Source organism: Anas acuta, chromosome Z (assembly GCF_963932015.1).
Source record: "Anas acuta chromosome Z, bAnaAcu1.1, whole genome shotgun sequence".
Lineage (NCBI taxonomy): Eukaryota > Metazoa > Chordata > Aves > Anseriformes > Anatidae > Anas > Anas acuta.
In genome coordinates, this window is record NC_089017.1 from 7,591,560 (window position 1) to 7,612,048 (window position 20,489).

Below are 20,489 nucleotides of genomic sequence, written 5' to 3' on the forward strand. Positions count from 1 at the left end.
ATGTTTTGAACTCTTACACAGTCACACTTAAGGCCAATCTGTTTAAAGTACCCTTATTTGGGGCAAACATTAGGAATAATCTCTATAGAGTTTTGAATCAAGTATGGGGATGTAGCTAGAAGTTAACACCAATATGACAATGTAAAAACCAACGAAAAACTGGTATTTTGCTGACTGCTGTTGAAGGATTTTTATAATATTTCTAGCCATTCTTTCTAGTCATAAAAGCTGTTTGGACAGAGTCACTGAGCTGTTGAAACTAGCAAGCAGTCTGTTAGCAGCAATTAGCTGAAAAAACAAATACATAAGTGGAAATTCAGTAAAGACATTTTTCAGGTACTCACTGGTATTGTTTATTACTTGCAACAAGATTACCTCATGCCTATTTGAATGAAGACATCTCAAGATACAAATCCAAGTACAGCTGTGATGACATACCCAGACTTTCACTGAGTTACTAGTGGAGAATTTGAAAAAAAGCCAAGCACACAACTAACGAGCTTCCAAGCCCATGTTACCTGCAGCTCAGACATTTGTCTTCACAATCACAGAAAACAGCAACACACACCCCTGTAAGCTGGGAAAAGTTACCTGTTATTTGTGGGAACCAAGAAGAGATTTTCCCGAGAGGATTAAAATCAGCCACTCCTACAGTTCATAATGACACCAGTAAGTGAAACACATGAACAGCAACCTTCCTTAAGTATGTTACAATCAAGTAGCAGTAAGATCCTCATGCAATAGGATACCATGAGCAAAGTCTGAGAAATGAAAAGATCTGGGGACATGATGTTTTTCCATAAGCTGCGGCTACAGTTAGAAAAAGAAAGCCCTAAGTCTGGTGGAAAAAATGGTAATGGCATGTGGGGGGACACAAAGTCCTACAGATTCAGTGAAAATGATCTCTTATTTAAGGAATCTATGTATATAAATACTTGAAGGGAGGGTGTTGAGAGAATGGAGCCAGTCTCTTTTCATTTGTGCCCAGCCACAGGACAAGAGGCAGCAGGCACAAACTGAAGCACAGGAGGTTCTGGCTGAATATGAGAGGGCACTTCTTTACTGTGAGGGTGACAGAGCACTGGAACAGGTTGCCCAGAGAAGTTGTGGAGTCTCCTTCTCTGGAGATATTCAAAACGTATCTGGATGCCATCCTGCACAATGTGCTCTAGGTAATCCTGCTCAGCAGGGGTGTTGGACTGGATGATCTTCAGAAGTCCCTTCCAACCTCGGCCATTCTGTGATTCTGTGAATCTAGTCCCATATGTTCTAGACCACATCTACCTTGTATAGAGAATGCTGTCAATTCAAGTTTGTGTCAAGAACATTCTGTTGTCAGTGGTCAGAATGAAAATGGCTGCTCCCCAGCTAATGGGGTCGCAGTCCTTAACTCAGACACAGTTTATCCAGGGAGTGTGGACTGTGCTGATCTCTCTGTCTAATGCTGGGGGTGTAACTCTACAATACACCAATGTACAGTAATACAGGTATCTTAGCAAGCTTTCCTAACTAAACTTACTGCCCTTTCCATACTGCAATTTGCTCCTCGTTCAGTTGGGTTGACATACATGTAGCTGCTTCTGAGTCTGTGAGATCATCACGGAAAGGGTTTGTACTATAAAATAACCTTCAATTTTTGTTAAAGCCTGATTCATCTCACTGATTCAGTTTATACTATCACTAAACAAAGAGCTGTATTTGCGCGGTGATAATAAACTACAGGACAGTGGTAGGAACTAAAAGCTTAAGTCTGGAATTCCCTTAGCTTGCTGTTCAATGTCACAGAAATACTCCTTAGTTAACACCTGTTTGAGATAAATATTCCTTCTTACTTGGCTTCAAGTATTAAACCAAGCAACAGTAAGCAAAGTTGTGGGTACACTAGAGCCATATATTCTAAAGCCATTATGCTTTTGGTTATACTGTGTCTTCTATCTTATATCCACAATATTGTGCATTAATTTTGAATCAACTCAGCGCAACCTGTTGCATCCACAGGAAACTACAGTTTTCAGCTGAAAGAGGACTGTCAACACTTCCACCTGAGACTGGTGCCTAACTGCAGAATACATTTTTCCCCCACTGTTCCTATTTTCTGGCACTAGTCTGTAAAATCATTTCACAGTGCTGCTGCTCAGCTGATCCTGTCCTGTGGGAACAGGAAAAGGGGGAAGGAAAGCTATTTCTTTCCTCATTCTGCAGCATTCCTGAGTTCTGGTCTGAACCTGCTGGTTAACAGTTAGTGGAGTCAGGAAACATCAATCTACTCAGCAGCCCCAGCTAACAGGGTGCATTTCATTGCATATTGACCTGCCAGTTTTATGCCTTGGAAATGACCAGGGTTGAATACTGGGATACTGAGAATGGAAAGCTAAGTGCTGACACAGGACTGCAGATGTTAGAAGGTGTAGTGAAATGAGATTCTTTCAGGGCTGCAGCTTGAAATAGAGCTTTCATTGCTCTTTGACAGATTCAGCTTTGAGATACCAATGAAAAGTTAGCCCTTCAGTTTATCTGTAGTTCCAGCCTTTTACTCAACCAAGAGGAAGATTACTTGTTATATCTCCACACTGCCTACGTCATAGGACGTACCTGCAAAAATGAAGTCAGACACAGCTGTGGCCAGGACATTCTCACTGCCTCCATCAGGAGTATGCATGATTAGATTAGGATTGTTCCTTAAAAAGTCATATAATCTCTCAAACTGCAATCTATGACATTATTACCGAGTTATGGGCACATCTCAACTTCTGTATCTCAAATCAACCTGCCTGAAGTGTTCCCTTTTATATAGCAATTAAATATTAAATGAACCAAAGAGCAAAAGGCAAAACATAATCCAGCAGCATTTAGGATACTGGATTAACAGGATCCCTGCTCCACTTCATACTGTATTATTTATGCAAGGTGGGACTACTGAGAAAAGAAGTTAATCTAATTTTTCATAAATATTAAACATGAGTCCCAGGAACATATACTACTATGTGTGGTGAAACAAATCTGTAGTAGCTATTCAGGCTTTTTTCAAACAGTGAAAAAACAAAAAACAAAAAACATCATAGTACTTTTAGCACTAGTGGGAAAGATAGTCAGCTAGGGCATAGAATATTACATTTAAAAGCTGTACACAAGTTCACAGAACTTTGCATACAACTGGAGATGATTCTCTAAAATCCTGTAAGAATGAATGCCCTAGCCTCTCAACCATTTTAATTAGAATTTTGGTTAACAATGATAATGAGAAACATCTCCCTTCCAAATACAATACCGATTACTATTTTTTTTAAATATTCCCATAGAACATTTGTGTCTCAGCAAATAAACCTTCCCAATATTTTACATTAAACTTCTTCATATCTGTCATGAATTAATATGTTCTATTAAGCATCAGAACGTTGGAAAGGAGGACTGTTATACTGAAATAAACTAGTTAAAATTGCAGAAGAGATGAAGAAATGTATACGTTCAAGTTTGATTTAGTAAGAAAGCAGTTTAAAGTGAAATTACTTTTAAAGGAATTATAAAATCATTTAAAGAAGTGACTATAGCTTTTCTTATGTAATTCAACAGCAACTGAGTTCAGAAACTGTTTCAAAAACAGATACTAAAAAACACTATTCAACATCTGCACAACCTCCTCACATGTTTTATGGAGTCAGGTGATGCACTACATCAAGTATGTCTCTCTAAAGACTTATTTTAGAACTCACCCTACTTTAAACCATAAAGCACCTCTTTACTTCAACAAGTTCATCTTGATTTATACTGTTATTGTGAAATCATAATCATCTGGAATATAAAACGAAGGGTTTATCTAAATGTCAGTATCAGTATCATACACAGATAATCAAGCTACTTCTGAGCAAATTATCCTATTTCAGTTAGCATCACTGCATTAAAGCAACTCTCCACATAAATGTTCTACTATTAGTCTTGTATAATGTCAATATCTTTATATTTGATAACCTTTTTTCTTTCATAGAATAAGTGGTGCCCCACTGTTAGGCTCAAATTCCTATTTGAGAAAATATATTTTTAAGCAACTAATTCCGCTTAGAGTTTTAGTTAAGGAAAGATTCTCTTCCACGTTTTCTCCTGAAAACTATTGTGAAACATCACTGTGTGCTCCTCACTTCCATCTGCTACCTGAAATGATTTCCTTAATCTGCTTCAGTTTGTAAAACATTTGGTTTGTAGTTCTTCAGGGTAAAGCATTCATTCATATAGCCACAAGTATCATTTCTTCTAGAATACAGATGCAAATAAACACCAGACAGTGGCATGTAAATGCCACCATGTTAATACAAATACCTTCTTGCAAGTTAGAGTCTAAAAGAATACATGAAAGAGCTCATTTTAATTAAGGCATTTCACAACATATTGGACGTTATTCAAAGGGCTGAACAGCACTGCTGTACTGATGATATCTGCTACCCTTTTTTGATTGAATGGCAATTGATAAATATAGAAAAATGGTTAAGAAAGTCAAGAGCCCCGTGGGTTCAGTGACACACAGTATTATGAATCATGTGATCTGAGTAACGCTTGCCCAGTGCTCTGATAGAAGACAAATACTAAAGGTCCTGCAAAAATGATACTGATGGCAATCATTCTTGAGTAGATTCTGCTTCAATTATGTTATTGCAGGTTTAGCATCATAAAACCCTAACACCCAGATGTTGTCAGTAAATAATAAAGAATATCTCATCTGTCCTTGAAAAGAAGCATACATATTCATGCAGATAATTCAGCAAATGGATTCCACCTCCTCACCTCATCCCATTACATGCCAGCCTGGGAAAGGACTTCCATCAGAAGACTTGTCACCACCAAGAGCATTTTCAGGCATTAGATAAACTTGATTTCAAAATTAAAGTCAGATGGGTCTACACAATTTTGAGCACATGCAACATTACGTTGGGTATCTTGTATCACTGCTTTTGTGCCTAAGACAAAGACTGATTACTAAATAGGACAAATGGCGGTCAAAATGTGGAAGGGGTAAAGACTGAGCAGTTAATGTATGGAAGGTATAAATGTAATGATCTAAAAAAACTAGTTTGTCACCTGAATTTTTTATCCTGTAAAATACTTAAATTGTTTTTGTGACTATATTGACAAAAACATATTAAAATGTTTGTCCTGGCTGATTTCTATTACAAATCATATCACAACATGATATGGGGTGGAAAGGCCTTGCAGAGGGATCTGGATAGGTTGGAGAGCTGGGAGATCACCAACCGCATGAAGTTCAATAAGAGCAAGTGCCAGGTCCTGCACCTGGGACGGGGAAACCCTGGCTGCACGTACAGACTGGGCGATGAGACGCTGGAGAGAAGCCTAGAAGAGAGGGATCTGGGGGTCATGGTAGACAGCAAGCTGAATATGAGCCAGCAGTGTGCCCTGGCAGCCAGGAGGGCCAACCGTGTCCTGGGGTGCATCAAGCACGGCATCGCTAGTAGGTCGAGGGAGGTGATTGTCCCACTCTACTCTGCGCTGGTGCGGCCTCACCTCGAGTACTGTGTGCAGTTCTGGGCACCACAGTATAAAAAGGACATGAAACTGTTGGAGAGTGTCCAGAGGAGGGCTACGAAGATGGTGAAAGGCCTGGAGGGGAAGACGTACGAGGAACAGCTGAGGGCACTGGGCCTGTTCAGCCTGGAGAAGAGGAGGCTGAGGGGAGACCTCATCGCAGTCTACAACTTCCTCGTAAGGGGGTGTCGAGAGGCAGGAGACCTTTTCTCCATTAACACCAGTGACAGGACCTGCGGCAACGGGGTTAAGCTGAGGCAGGGGAAATTTAGGCTTGACATCAGGAGGGGGTTCTTCACAGAGAGGGTGGTTGCACACTGGAACAGGCTCCCCAGGGAAGTGGTCACTGCACCGAGCCTGACTGAATTTAAGAAGAGATTGGGATGTGCACTTAGTCACATGGTCTGAACTTTTGGGTAGACCTGTGCAGTGTCAAGAGTTGGACTTGATGATCCTTAAGGGTCCCTTCCAACTCAGGATATTCTATGATTCTATGATTCCATTTACCTATGAGAGTTGCTGACAGAGTTTCCAATAAAGTTCAAATTAGCCAAGACTATTTGAATGATGACAGCTAATTCTGAAACATGGCACTCACTGACAGCAGAGTGACTCACAGTTTTACATTAATGTTCCAACATTACAAAACATAGTGTGATGATTAGATACCATTATTACCATATAGTTTCTATAATGACTACAGTCTCTAGCCTGGATTGCTTTGTTGTGTGCTGTACAAATACAGAAGATATGTTTCCTGTTTCAAAGAATATACAACCTAGTAATTTCATGCATGAAACATACTCAGTAAATCATAGACTAGAAGAGGTCTCAGGAAGCCATCTAGACCATCTAAGTGCCCCAAGGAGGGATCCCAGAATGGATACCCTCTAATCCCAAAGAGGGATTAACAATGCCAATTTCATTCCTGAGATTTGCTTAACTTGTTCATAAAAAGTCCCAGTTATGGGAATTTCACAATCTCCTTCGGCAATGTAGGCTACTGCTTTTTTATCTGTACTGTTATAATGTTCTTAATATCTGATCTGTATCTTCCTTGCTGCAATTTAATCCAATTATTTCTTTAGCAGTCTAAAATCAACAAAAACAGACTACTAACTTTCTGCAGAGCCAAGAAACACCACTTCTAGCAGTTCAGATATATCACTCTTCTGTTCTCTCATTTAGATTTACCAGTCTTGATTCATCTTTTCATACGCCATGTTTTCCTGATTTCTAAAAATCCTTTCTGCTCTCCTGCAGACTCTGCCTATCTTCTGTGAAGTACAGTGACTCCAAATGACGAAGTATTTCAGTTGAGAATGAAGAGAATAAAAGAATTACTCTGTACACTACCAAACAGACTGCTGTTTATAAATCCTGACATGGTATTTACTTTTTGCACAGCAGGATGGCAGTACTGACTCCTCTTCCTCTCGTGTATCATCACAGCCCCTATTTATACAAAGCTACTTCTTACCTTGTTCCTTTATTAGTGTGACTGAGTCTCCATGTCCAAGCACAGCCCCTTGCTCCTCACTTGTTCTTCAGAAACAGTACTGTCAAAATTATTTTGCTTTCCCTTCCTGTTTTCCAGTTAAAAAACCCTCTCCTTTCACTGTTGTCTTACTAATGCATTTACTAATACCTTTGGTATGACATTATCCAAGTGACTAATGAACTATTGATTAGTTCCTACACCAACCAGATAACAGTGCGCAGCTTGTTTTGAACTGTCCTTTTCATTCTGACACTGACCTACTGATAACCACTTCTACATGGTTTTCTAAGGACCAGTGCATCCAGCACCATAGCTTCATCCAGACTACGCCTTTCTACCTAATTTACAAAAAAATCATGAAACTCTATGGAAAGCCTCACAGTACCCAAAATGTCGCTGCTGTTCTTCTGTCCTCAAGACACGTCCATCTTTAGAAAGAAACTGGACTATGAAAAGACTGTTTCTTTTCTTCAGGAACCTATATCACTGTTACTTATCTCTAGGTTTTCTCATATTAATTTTAGTTTCTTCAAGCATATTAATTTCAGCCTCTTCCAGTAGTTTATAACCAAGTAACCAACACACAGATTGTGTCTCTCTGTTTTCCTCGTTTAGGAATGGATGATCCCTCCCCTGCCTGCCAGGCCAGTGTTCACTTCCCTGTGCCCCCAGGAGGAGTCAGGGGACAACCACCCCCAGAAGGACATGGCAAGCACCTTGCCCTCTCTCTCCTGCTGCAGTCCAGCCCCTCATGGGCATACAACTGATTTGCCCCAAAGCCCCTCCTGTTTTCCAGTCAGGACCCCCAAATGATGCCATCTGACCTCACGTGAGGCTGTCATTTTGGCACAGCCATAACCCATGTGGTATTGAGGCTTCCTGGGACTGGCTGGCTGCTGAAGCCATGTTGCAGTCACTCAGCAGCAGAAATTCATCATGTTGCGCAACACAGGGCTACCATTTTGTCACAGCTACCATTTTGTCAGTGGCACAAACCTTGAGATCCCAGTGTACCTGGTGATTAGTTGGCAGCTGAAACCCTGCCTTCCTGCTCGCCTGCAAGCTTCTCAAGGGAACTCATATATTCTTGGTATATCTGATATAAAGACATGTAAATATTGCTATAAATAAATACAGAAAGGACTGTAGAGATACATATAAATGCATTCATACTCTTCTTTATATATATGTCTAAACAAGTTTTATATTTGCAGAAGTTTACATATAAAAGTTTGCTTAATAAGAGGTATTGAAATTAATAAAGTTTTCTCCAAAAGACAGCATCATTTAGATAAATGATAGTTGGGCTTGAATTGCTGAAATAAAAGCACATTATGCAAATTATGACAAGGGCAGAGGGTTACATTTATCAAAAGGTCTCTTTAATGTGAATGGCTCTTCTGAACCTGATGCTGCAGTAACCATGCCTCATGTGAGGACAGCAAATGAAAGCTCAAAGTGAAACTCCACGTCATCTACTCCCTACATAGCAGACTGTGCCTTACAAACTCAGAATGAAGATGTCTTCTACTGTAACACCCAGATGGCTGAAAATAGGTGCCAACAGGTACCCATCAAACCCACTCTTTTCTTTCCCAATTTTGCTGCAAAGATACAGCACCATTGTTCAGAGTCTTCCCCATTACCAGTTGTGAAAAAAAGTCCTGGGGGGCAAACTCTGCTCAGCTGAAAGTAATGGCATCTCAATGGACAAGCTCTTCTTGATGCTTGTCTGTACTGGGACCACTTCAAACAAATCTAGTTTGGATTTGGTACACTCTTCTGAGCAGCTGTGAACAAAAGTCAGCCCCACTAAAATATATCAGCATTTCTAGTGGTAGAACAGACCATCTTTCTCCGGATTTCTTGTTTCTATTCCATTGTTCAGTAGCGTTTGTTATTCTTTTACTTCTTGCTGTGGATGGAATGCAGCCTGGCTCTACCCATCCTTTCCCATTTAAGGATTTGAGGAAGGCCTTCTCTTCAGAGCTGTGACGTGTCTCTTTTTAAAAGCTGTCTCTGAATATAAACAAGCCCAGAGACCTCCTGCTTTGCCAATGTTTGCAACTTGGCCACAACAGACTAGAAGATGCATCTGATCATATCTTTGGCCATGTTTTCAGAGCACTTTTAACATGTGACTTAATAATTTCCAATCTCTTCTGGAAAAATGATACTGCTTTTGAACAGAGGCTTTTACTCCACAGTAATGCCCTGAAAATCAGGGATACCATTGCAAATCTGGGCTCTGTAATAATTCATATAAAAGCATGTGTCCTCTTATTTCTTTTACTATTCCCTTTACTACTTACTCTTCGCTACATAATGGTGTGTGCTCTTAAAATACCAGAACCTTCCACGGTGGCAGATGCACCTTCACCATCTCCTTGCCTGATGTGAAGTAAGGTATGCTTGTTTCCATTTGTATTTGGTTCAGTGCTGTCTGTACTGATATGGTGTTTATTCACTGGAATATAATGCAGCTTGTACTTTGTTGCTGCAATGATTTAACTGCTATTACAATTTGCCAGAACACAGGCTGATAGTGGAACCAATAAATCTGTAAGCACCTGGTGCTCGACAAGTTTTGTGTAGAGGTAGATTGAGATAAAGCTTCCAGTGATGTCAGCTGAAAAGAGAAACTGTCACTGGCAATTCCAGGAGAAGCTTCCAGAAAAATGTGTTAATTCTGCAGCTGTACAAAAAGTGTAAGAATTTTCATCTGTTAAATCTCTGTTTTTCTGATGACAGGACTGTGTACCAAGCCAATAGCTGGTCAACAGTTAAAGCTCTGTTGTTGAAGCAATAAATGTTTATACACTCCAGCAGTATGGATGGGTAATGGACTCCAGCAGTATGGATGGGTAATGGACTCACCCCAAAGAATATTGTCATGTCTTACCCAGCAGTGCTATTTCCAGCACTATGAATATTATTCCAGTTGCTTGGGCAGTGTATTTCTGCAAGCCCCACCTATTGCTTGCCTGACAGCTCCTGTGAACTTTTACACCTGTTTGGTAATGTTCAAACTGTTGTTTTGTGGGAAAATCCTTGTGCAGACATCGCTGGGGAGCACAATGTAAAAAACACAGTCTGCCATCCTTCTTTTTCTCCCACTATGGCTCCAACTGCTAAACATCATGGACTTGAGAGGCTTTTATCCAGCTGTTAAACTTCTAGGGCTAGCCACACCACAAACAGCTGTTTCTTTCTTCTTTTCCTTTTTACTGCTAGGAAGTTTTCAATTTTGCAGATCCTGTCCTCATCAGGGTTCAGCTCTTGAAGTTTTTTGGAGAAAAACACAGCTTTGATAGCTTGCTGACTGTAGTCTACTAAGCAGTACATGGGTATCTGCCCCTTGCTCACAGTTTCATCTACTGTGATGAACATTTGCTCATAACCATCGTCAAAACTCTCCTTTGTTATAGATAGCCTCACGCAGTCTTCCTTTCTCATTGGAGACATATTTTCTCTAATTTTAAACTTATTCCCAGACATTGTTTTCCAAATCTTGCAGAGCTTGGAGGTTTCACATCAATAGCTTAGACTGGAAGCTGTTTATAAACTACAATAATATGCCAAATGAGCAAAAGGGATTGCATGCTGTAAAACATCCCCACATCTTGGTTTTTAATATCCCGTTAAAGCAATCTGCAAAAGGCTTCTACCCCATTACTAGCAACAGAATGGTGAAAATTACACTTCTTTAACAGCTTGTCTTAAGGCTAGTTCAAAAGAAAAAATAAATCCATTCCCTGCTTGGGTTGTAATTTGCAAGGCAGCAAAAATTGTTTTAAAGACCATAGCTATTTAAGAACCCATTTTGCTTTTCAGACATGCAGTCCAGGCACATTTTGTAATATATTCATCACTATTAAGATATGCTTACACTGTTATGGTGTCCAGAATATGCCACAAATACCTGTTACTTATAAAGTGCTTTCTCAGTCTTCCATGTGTTGTAACTTTACTGTATTTCTGTAACTGTAGTCATGCGTGTATGTATGTATATGTATATATATACATATACAATATACATATGTGTATATGCATATGAATGAAGACCTTTGACATACTTCTGGAGTAAAGAAAAAGGGTTTCAGCTGTTACAGGGAGCTCTGAGATCACATGCCACAGCACGTGTGATATGGTCATGTCAAAATGGCAGCTCTCATGGACAAAGGGAGGACTTCTTGGTCCAAAGAAATGTGACACACTTCTGGGCTAAATGGGTCACACAACTGGAAAAGGGTGAGAGGCTTGTGGAAAAAGAGGAGAGGTTTCTGGGGACAGTGATCATCAGGTTTAAGGGGCAGGACTTCCTGCAGAAGTTAAGGAGAATCACAGCTGCATCATCTTGTATGAAAGTTGATCTTTAACTGATACTAACTGTATTTCTCTTGATGGCAGCCTTTCTTCATCCTCTCCTCCATCTTTCTAAGCCATATTAGAGAACCATGTTGCTACCACTCAAACCGGGAATAAAGATATATTTGAAAGAGTATATAAGAATCACTAGAGAGAGGATTTACTTATTAATATTTTAACATATATTAGTAACTACTACTACCAGTTTGGGTTAATTTATCATTACGTGGGCTAAGCAGATACATGATGGTTATGGTATAGTGATGATAGAAGACACATGAGGCTGGGCTTTTCCTGGAGAGAAGACTGAAAGAAGTGTCTTGAATTGAAGTAGCCAACAATTTCTATCTTCCTTATATTAAGACACAATACTATCATACCCAATTACCTTAGATAGACTAAGATGCTTTATGTTACTGTTTAAAACAATAAAGGGGCCACATACAGGTCCTGTCTTCAGATGCTTAGGCCTTGACGTTGAACCTGGCAGTTCAGCAGTTCAGTTAAACCTGGCAGTTTAGTTAAAACTTCCACCGCAATAGGTAATACCTCTATTGATGTTTCAAAAACTAATCTTTACTCTCCACTTAAATTCTGTACCTTTTCTTTTTCTGTTTTAAAATATTTTTTCTATGTTTACTTTGTATTTACACAATCTTCACTTACCTGCCTTTCATATTATCAGAACATGTGGCTTTGCCCTACCATAACTTTAAGTGCAGTGTTCTTTAATTTCTCTTTGTATCACATGATAAATAAAACATCTTCTAAAGAAAAAGCCTACGTTCTTTGGATCGGCTTTCTTGAACTCATGATTTCCCAGCTAATGTTTCGGGGTCAAGAAGTAGCGACAGCAGTGATCCATTTTTTTGGATCAAGCTTGAAGCAGATGTAAGAGATCTGGCTACAAGTCATGTTTGCTTTTCCAAAGACCATCTCTTGTTTCCTTCAAGGAAGAAGTGTGACACCACATGGAAGCACATCTAGCACATGTTATTCATCAAACAGATCATTCTGTCCTAAATTATAAAACTTCTGGCTTTATGTTGTGATTGTTCCTATTTGTTCTTGCCTAGTTAGAGGCCTGAAGGTTTTTTGAAATTATCAGTGCAAAGTTTATTGACTGTTTTTATGAACCAGTACATACTTGTTCACAGCAATTGTTATGTATCACGTGTTCAGTGGAAGTGGAAATGCAACGAATTTAAAATACTATTAATATGGAATGACTTTACCCCAGGGGAACAATGAACATGCTACGAGATTTGCTTTGCTAAACAACTGGCTACCTCAGGTTGTCAGGGGGGTGAAAATCTGGAGATCAGAAGATTCCTCAAGGCAAAGAAAACAAATGATATCAGACATAACAAATGTACTGAGATATTTTCAGAGCTTACTAACTGTGAAGCTAGGGGGATCATAGTGATGATCTAACTTATATACAAAGCTGACATGACTTCCCCAAATGCAATCCTGAACAGTTGAGATCTTTCAGAAAAACGTATTTTTATCATCAATTTTACACTTTCTTTCTTTCACATTCTTAACAAGCTGGAGAGAGGCAGGAAGAGAAAACAATGAAGATAAAGCAGAGTGTCCTTGGGTCTTCAAAGGACAGATACAAAATATAGTGTTCTCTTAGCAATGTAAAATAATCCTCTACTTCTTTTTTGGTTCATTTTATCAGCTTACTGTTGCAAGGTATGCAGGTATATGCAGTACAGGAAAGGTCACCAGGCCACAGCTGCACTTGGCAGATAGGGGAATAATGGTTCCTATGCTAAATTCAGCTTCAACCTGCCCCACAGAGCATGTAGCAGAGCTCTTCCAAATGCACCAGACCTATCATGTATTCTCCATGTGTGTGCATGTGACTACATGTATTTAGTAAGTTTCTGAATACTCTTCTGTAATGCTTATGTGTTGCAAATACTTCTGGAATATTCAGTCCCTCATAATGCCTATGATGTAAGACGAGAGGCCTGGACTATGGAAATGAATAGGTGCTTTGAGATTTACACTTGTATCTTTGAGTTAATTCTTTAAAATATTTTTTCTTATCTCTCAGTTTCACAATTCTCAATGAAATATGGAAAAAATATACACCTAATAAAGCACTCAGAGTCAAGAGTCTGAAACGCTTTCGAACACTGCACTGTACAGACTTCTCAATCTTTTTGTCTGTCAGATGGTCTTCTTTGGAAACTCCATAATTATCTGAATGGCTGAATCTGATTTGCTGTGGATTTGTATCTTCTAGCTAATTGGAATATTTAATTTAAAAATGAAGTTTATATACACGTGTAATAAAAACAGACATATATAATTGCCTTCCACCAAATAATTTGGCTGTGACATGTAGACTGCCACACTGAATTACAGAAATAATCTGACAGAATCAAGTGACTGCAAATGCTCCAACTGTTCTTTCTATTTTACACATATTTCTATATAATTTGAAGGAAGCATTGTTTGAAATCTTACCCTTACTGCCAGAGTAATTTGCAATTAGATAGCAAATAAAAAAAAGTGTAAAAAGATAGTGTGACTATATAAATCTTATTTCTATAGGGAAATATGTTTTTGCTTCTGAAGGACAAGTATATTAGGACATAATTAATTAATTAATAGATAATTAATTATTGCCCCAAACTAAGTACAAATATGCTCTCTGTTATGTGTTGCATAGTTTGTCAAATAAATAAGCTCATATAAAAACATGACTTTAAATTTCAGGAAAATAATACTATAAATGCAAATGAATTTGCAATCCTGAAGAGGATTTTCAAGGCTTGAATTACAGCAGATCTCAAGTGGAACTGTTCCATAAGAGTAAGCTGTATTCATGAATATTATAATTTGAGACAGAATTGATTGTTTTTCCTCTCAACTGCCTCTCTTTTCTCCCCTTTCTAATCATTTTAATGTACATCCTAAGGTATGCTCTTACAATAAATCAATTTTGAGTTACGTGTTTGATGGCAAAAGGGGTATTTATGTTTAAGTAAAAGTAAGCTTACTGTATGCTTGCCCAGATTTAACCTCCAGATACATTTCGCAGATGAATCATTATAGTTACAACTAGATTACAACCTTAGTCATGCAGTCAGAAACTGATACAAATTTCATCATGGTTCAGTGCTTCCTGATTTCTTATTTTAAGAATTTCAATCCAAACTTTACTCTGTCTTCAGTCCAAACATCCTACATAGCTAGTCTATTTTGAAATATATTTTAAACAAAACTTTTGCAAGGTCACTGGCTATCCTGTAAATCAAAACATGAAACTTTTTTTGTTGCAAGAAAAAATTCCAAAAGAATGTAGTTTGTATAAAAAAAATCACTATTAGTGCAGAATTCTACTACATGTATATTTCTTCTGTGAATCTGAAATTACCTGCAATACACTATAGAAACTTTTGTTGATTAGCTGCAGAGAACTGCCATGCAATTACACTGAATTTCAGAAGACAGCAAGTTTGTAATTCCTAAAGAAAAGGTAAGCAAGGTGCAATGTTCCAATTAAGATGAGATGACTAGATCATTTTGGTATTTATCAAGATTCACACTTAACAAGTGGGAGAACCATTTTGATGGAGGATGCAATAGCTGCAAGTCTCATAAAGTCCTTTTACTTCTGTGATTTGAAAATATTCCTTTTTACTCACTCATAACAAACAAGCAACAATTTGAAACGGTCACAAGATTCTCAGAGGAAAGTTTGTACTAGTCTAGACCATACCAAAAATGATGGATAGTTGTAGAATAGGAAAAGTAGAGGTTTAATTTACATTGAGCAAAATTTTTGGCTGGAACTTTTATCCAGCCACACAGGCTAGAGTCATCTGAAATAGCAAAGTAAGCTGTACCAGTTTTAAGAAATTGTTTCAGAAGAGAAAGAAAATGTAAATAGTCTGAAATACTCAAATTACTCATCACAGCTTTTTATGAAGAAAACTTCTACATTTTACATACATAGGACAGTATCATAACTCACTTAATTTTCTTTCTAAAGAAATCTTTAAAATGAAATGGTTTTCTTTCTGATTAGGCAGCATTAACTTAGTTCAGCCTTGTTTTGTCTTTTCAATTTGCCAAAACACAATTAAGAAAACCTGCTAATTTCAATTACACTGTCTTTAAAAATAGTTTTCAGAACTGCCAATGAACTGAAAAATCTGTTATATAAAAGTCCAATTATATTTTCTGCAAAAAATGTTTTTTTTTTCAGAAAAACAGAGTTACATAAAGGCTAGTTGTAGGGCTAAAAATTGATTGTAAAAAAAGTCAACTTCATATGAAAGTTTCTTAGCAAGTAAATTTTTATAGGGATTAAAGGTTAAGTGAAATAGAACCATTACCAACCAGTATCTACCAGAACTGTGAGATACTATTCTATCAGAGCTATGTCATTACCTCTTCAATAGAGCTGGGCAATAAAAAAGATAGCAAGGCGGAAGGCCAAGAAAGTGAGATACCTTCCTTCTGTCATTATTTAGTTCATGGAAAAATCTGAATCCTTGATTTCATAATGGTTTATTAAATTGCTCCACATTATAACTTGGGGTGGGGGAGGACTGCAGAATAGGTATAGCCAGAGCTGACTAATCAATATAAAATGTTGCAGTACTATGAGCTGGTTCTTCAAAAGGATTAAGACCAGCCAGAATGAGGGTAAATGTGAAAGCTATGCAAGGGTAAATGTCAAAGCTATACAAGAATGGAGACCTAATCAGGGAATGAAGGCATCTCCCCAAAAAGCATGATCAGGAAAAGGTAAACAAGGAAGTCTTTGTGAATTATGTAATCAGAGCATTCTATTAGCCCAATTAATTAGTCCAACCAGCAAGTTTTGGTACAGGCTGAGTTGTGCTTTGATTCTACCTTCTGAAGTCATCCAGCCTCTCTAAGGGCACTTGTACTGAAGGAATAAATGAGAACCAGAAGTGGCACTGATGCTGAAGCCACAGAAGATTAAGATTTTCTTGGCGGAATAGATCTTTGCAAGAAGGGTATTAGAAGAAGGGTATTAGGAATTTCGTCCAAAACCCAAACAAAATCCTGCCTGAAGGATAAGAAGTGTATTGGTACATATGTATGTACATGCAGGTACACAAACACCATTAAGGTCTGTAAATTTAAGTGTCTGCAAGTACCTGAATATTAGCTTCAAACAAGACAAAACCAAGAGGTAATAGGAACAAAGTGTTTTTGTAGTTTTATGAGTCTCTAATTAACCTGTGTCTAATTCTGATTAGGAATACATGCCTGGGAGACTAAAAGTTTGGACTGAAATCCTGATGCAGCTGAGGGAAGTGGCTGAAATCCATTTGCTGCACTTCAGTAAGGAATGTGCAAAAGTGAAACTTCCACAAGCTCTAAATGAGGGCCAGAGGTTTCAAAAACCAGCTTTGTTTGCAAGGGCTGTTTCTGATAACGGAGCTTCATTTACAACGGGTGTTAATTCATCCAGAGCCATGAAAGCTGAACAAATTTAAAAGAGATCTTTAGCTGGGCAACAAAAAAGATGACAATCCAATGGAAATAGCTTAAAAGCATATAAAGCCCTTTTCAGATTTAAAGATGAAAAATCAGAAACCTAAAATATCCTTATAAGCTCAGTCCATTGGATAATGTTGCCCTGTCAAAGCATTGCATCTTTCATGGAAAAATTTAGTCTGAAAGATTTCCAGACCAATTTTAACAACTCAAAAAATACTAGGATTACCTATCAGCTTTTGCTCTTCATTGCCTTTATACTATCAGCATTTGTCTACATTATGTTTTCCTTAAAGATTGCAAGCTGCATGCCAGATGAGGGCAGACATTATTCTTTGTGCCAGACTCTTTCACTAGGCTGTACTTCATCAAAGAAGACCGATGTGCTCTCGTGCCAAAGACTTTCTGTAGATATTTGGTGCCACTGAAAGTGTATATAGCAAATGGCTGCATTCATTATACAGATATTCAAGCATTACTTGTTGCTTAAGCCTGTTCACTCCACAGGCAATCCACCCACCTGCCTTGGGGAAGGGAGTGCTTATTTCAGCCCAATAATAGCAAACCCTCTCTCAAAAGAAGAAAAGACTGATAGCTGCAGAATAACATTTCTGCAGCTTATGCTGGCAATACGGAAACAATCTATACGCTGTCTTGCAGGCTGCTGCGCTCTCTAGAGGGAACTGATAGCAAAGGAAACTGTGCATATTCTTCAATTCCCCTCCCCTTCCCAGACCATTAATGAATTCTCAGGTGCTGTTGGAATAGTGAAAATATTACTGATGACGACAATGCAGTGTTTCAATAAGATGCAGAGAAAAATGGCTAAAAAGATGCTTTCAGAATCAAATCACACTGTTTTCTTTATTTCTCACCAGCTCAGTTAGCAGCTTTTCTCTTCTTCCCCTTCTCTCTGATATCTGTTTCCCTTCTACCTTCGACTTCCAGTCTATGCCAATAGCAAAGAAATCTGAGGATAATAACACAGAAGAAGATCTGGTAACTAGTGAGCACATATATATGAACACAGAAGAGAGTGATGCAGGAAGAATAAAATAATAGCTAGGGAACAGTAGATACTGGAAGATACGACCGACAGCAGTTACGGGAGCTCCGGGAAGCTTATTTCTTCAACCAGCATATCTTCATTAATGAATTACATAAATAAGGACTACTTAGTGAACATACATAATATAAAGGGGTAATAACATGAGATCAGTATTACTAACTGCATTAAAAATATTTTCCAAAAATAAATGCAATTCTGAAATGTCATTTTAAAAAGCTGTGTACGAGAAGTGGCATCTCTGTGTCTGGTTTCTTTCAGCATTTTAAAAGAGCAACCCCTGTCAACTTGAAGTGGTCCTTTTACAGAATATGAACTATACAATATTTAGCATAACATATTAATTTTAACTGATTTTACTTTTTTAAAGTTTTTCAATTCTGCTAATAGTCTACTCCGTTCTTTATACAATGACACTGAATGCTTTATAGTCAGATAAACATACAGTAGGAACAGGTTTAACTGCAGTACTTACTTTTGCCTCGTAACGAGAAGTATGTTGACCCATGTCAATTCACGAATACTTCCTGAACACGGACGTGAAAATCCAGCATTTCAAAGAGTTTCACAAATACTAAAAGAAAAGAAAAAAATAAAGGAAAAAATCCAGAAAGAAAGAGTGAAAAAAAAAAAAAAAAAAACACAAAACACCTCAAAGTAAAAAGATAAAGAAAAAGCCTGTAAGGTTTACAGCTCTGACTGCAAAATATTCAGCCTGGCAGCTCCAGGAGAAATACAACTCTGTGTACTTGTACATGCTCTCCCCATTAGAGGAGGAGTCAGTTTTGCAACACTTATGTTCCTTGCTTGAGGCAAAACAGTGATTCTCTTCAGTACAAGCAATGTTTGGAGTGTGACAGCTTTAAAGGTGAGAGGTGTACTCTGAAGCATAGGAATGCATCAGCAGAAAAAGGATATTTTTAAGCATCAGCTACATATGCTACAGGTTGTTGTGGCTTCTTTTAAATGCTTATTGCCTAAGGGTGTTTTTTTTTTGTTTTTTTTTTTTTTTTTAAACTAATGCCCCTTACTATAAACCACATCCATAATAACCTTTGTGTATCAGTAGACCATGTTTTGTAGTCTAGAATTGCAGAAAAACACATTCCTTTTACAACAGAATGAAAGTTGACGGTACAACAAAAAGGTGACTAAACAGAAGAAAGTCTTTTTTTGGTAATTTTGTTAGCTTTTTTCCTGTGATTTGAAAGGAATTTCAGATTATGCAAGGGGATTTTGAATTTTACTAACATAGTAAATTATTCACTAGTCATCCACCTCTATTCAACTGAAAGCATTTTTACATGTTCTTATTAATGCTTTCATTGACTCACATTTTTAGCTTCTCTGTATTTATGCCAGTGAAGTGAAAATAAAATGCATGCATACGTAGTGATTTTTTTTTTAAGGAAGAAGACTGAGCAAGAACATTCTTTTTCATAATGAAGTGAGTTTTATGTGGCGTGGTCGTTTAGTTGTTATTACAGTCAAGTCTTTCTAGTCAAGGTCACAATTGTTCGTATCTTGTGACCAAATGGACATTCTGCAGAATATTACAAACAATCAGCAATCATATGAACAGTTTCTTGGCAAGACAGGCAAACATTTGTGAGTAAGGAACACATACCTTGTGATCTATTCACACAGAGATTATAAAACTTCAGGTGTGTTTTTTCAGTGTGGTTGGACTAAGCTAACTGCCAGTTGCTGCCAAGAGGAACAGTTTCACTCTGTACCTTCACTCGCTTACTCCTGTCCATCCATCATGTGTGTTGTGTTACCCATTTGAGACCTGGCTAGGGGGGGGGTTAGGGAGCTAAAATGGTAGACAAGGATTCCTTTTTTTTTTTTTTTTTTCCCCTTCCTATTGTAAATATCTGAACAGCCGCACTCTGAGGTCCAACAAATGCTAGCGATAGGGGAATGGAATGCATAGCTGGCAGTAAAGACTCAGTCGATGGTATCATAAAACTATGCCCTAAAATATCAGTGCGTTCAGCTAGCTGTAAGCAAATTCCACCAGGGACGGTGTAAAAAAGGGATGAAACTGCTCTTGGAAAATTGGTAACATGTTTGAAAGGATGCTATCACCTCAGAAATGAGAAAAGGAACAGAACTAACAGGTATTTCACTGGCCAGAAAAGATGTAGCAGGCTGTGGCTCTTTGCTTTACGTCTGTATCTGCTTGCTGCTGCTGGAAACAGGGAGGGCAAACTGGGGAGAAGGGGGTAGGTTGGGGGGGGGGGGGGGGGAGGAGGAGAGAGAGAGAAATAAGATCTGGCCTAGAGAAGAGATTTTCAAAATGAAGGTGAATCAAGGAAGTACTGTTCCACCTCATCGCTATCTTAATTTCCGTAAGAGGACGGTAATAATATTAAAGTCTGCATATGCATTTTTTCATAGTGAAAGCAGGCTTTACAGAATCTGGATGAAGGGAAGAAGAAAGAACAGAAACTAAATCGCTAATGATCTAGTGAAAGACAAGATGAAAGATGTGAGCTAAGAACTAACATTGAGATCTGT

General features: G+C 38.2%; 1 protein-coding gene across 3 annotated transcripts in view; it reads right to left on the reverse strand.

The window, feature by feature from the left end:
* Positions 1-20,489, reverse strand: part of PRLR (prolactin receptor) — a 169,035-nt gene that overhangs the window by 75,176 nt on the left and 73,370 nt on the right. For all 3 annotated transcript variants that reach the window (XM_068666367.1, XM_068666366.1, XM_068666368.1), the window contains 2 exons: positions 18,442-18,540; positions 17,776-17,870 (listed from right to left, as the gene is read on the reverse strand). The gene's annotated coding sequence lies outside the window, so the exon portion shown is untranslated. The remainder of the gene's footprint in view (positions 1-17,775; positions 17,871-18,441; positions 18,541-20,489) is intronic.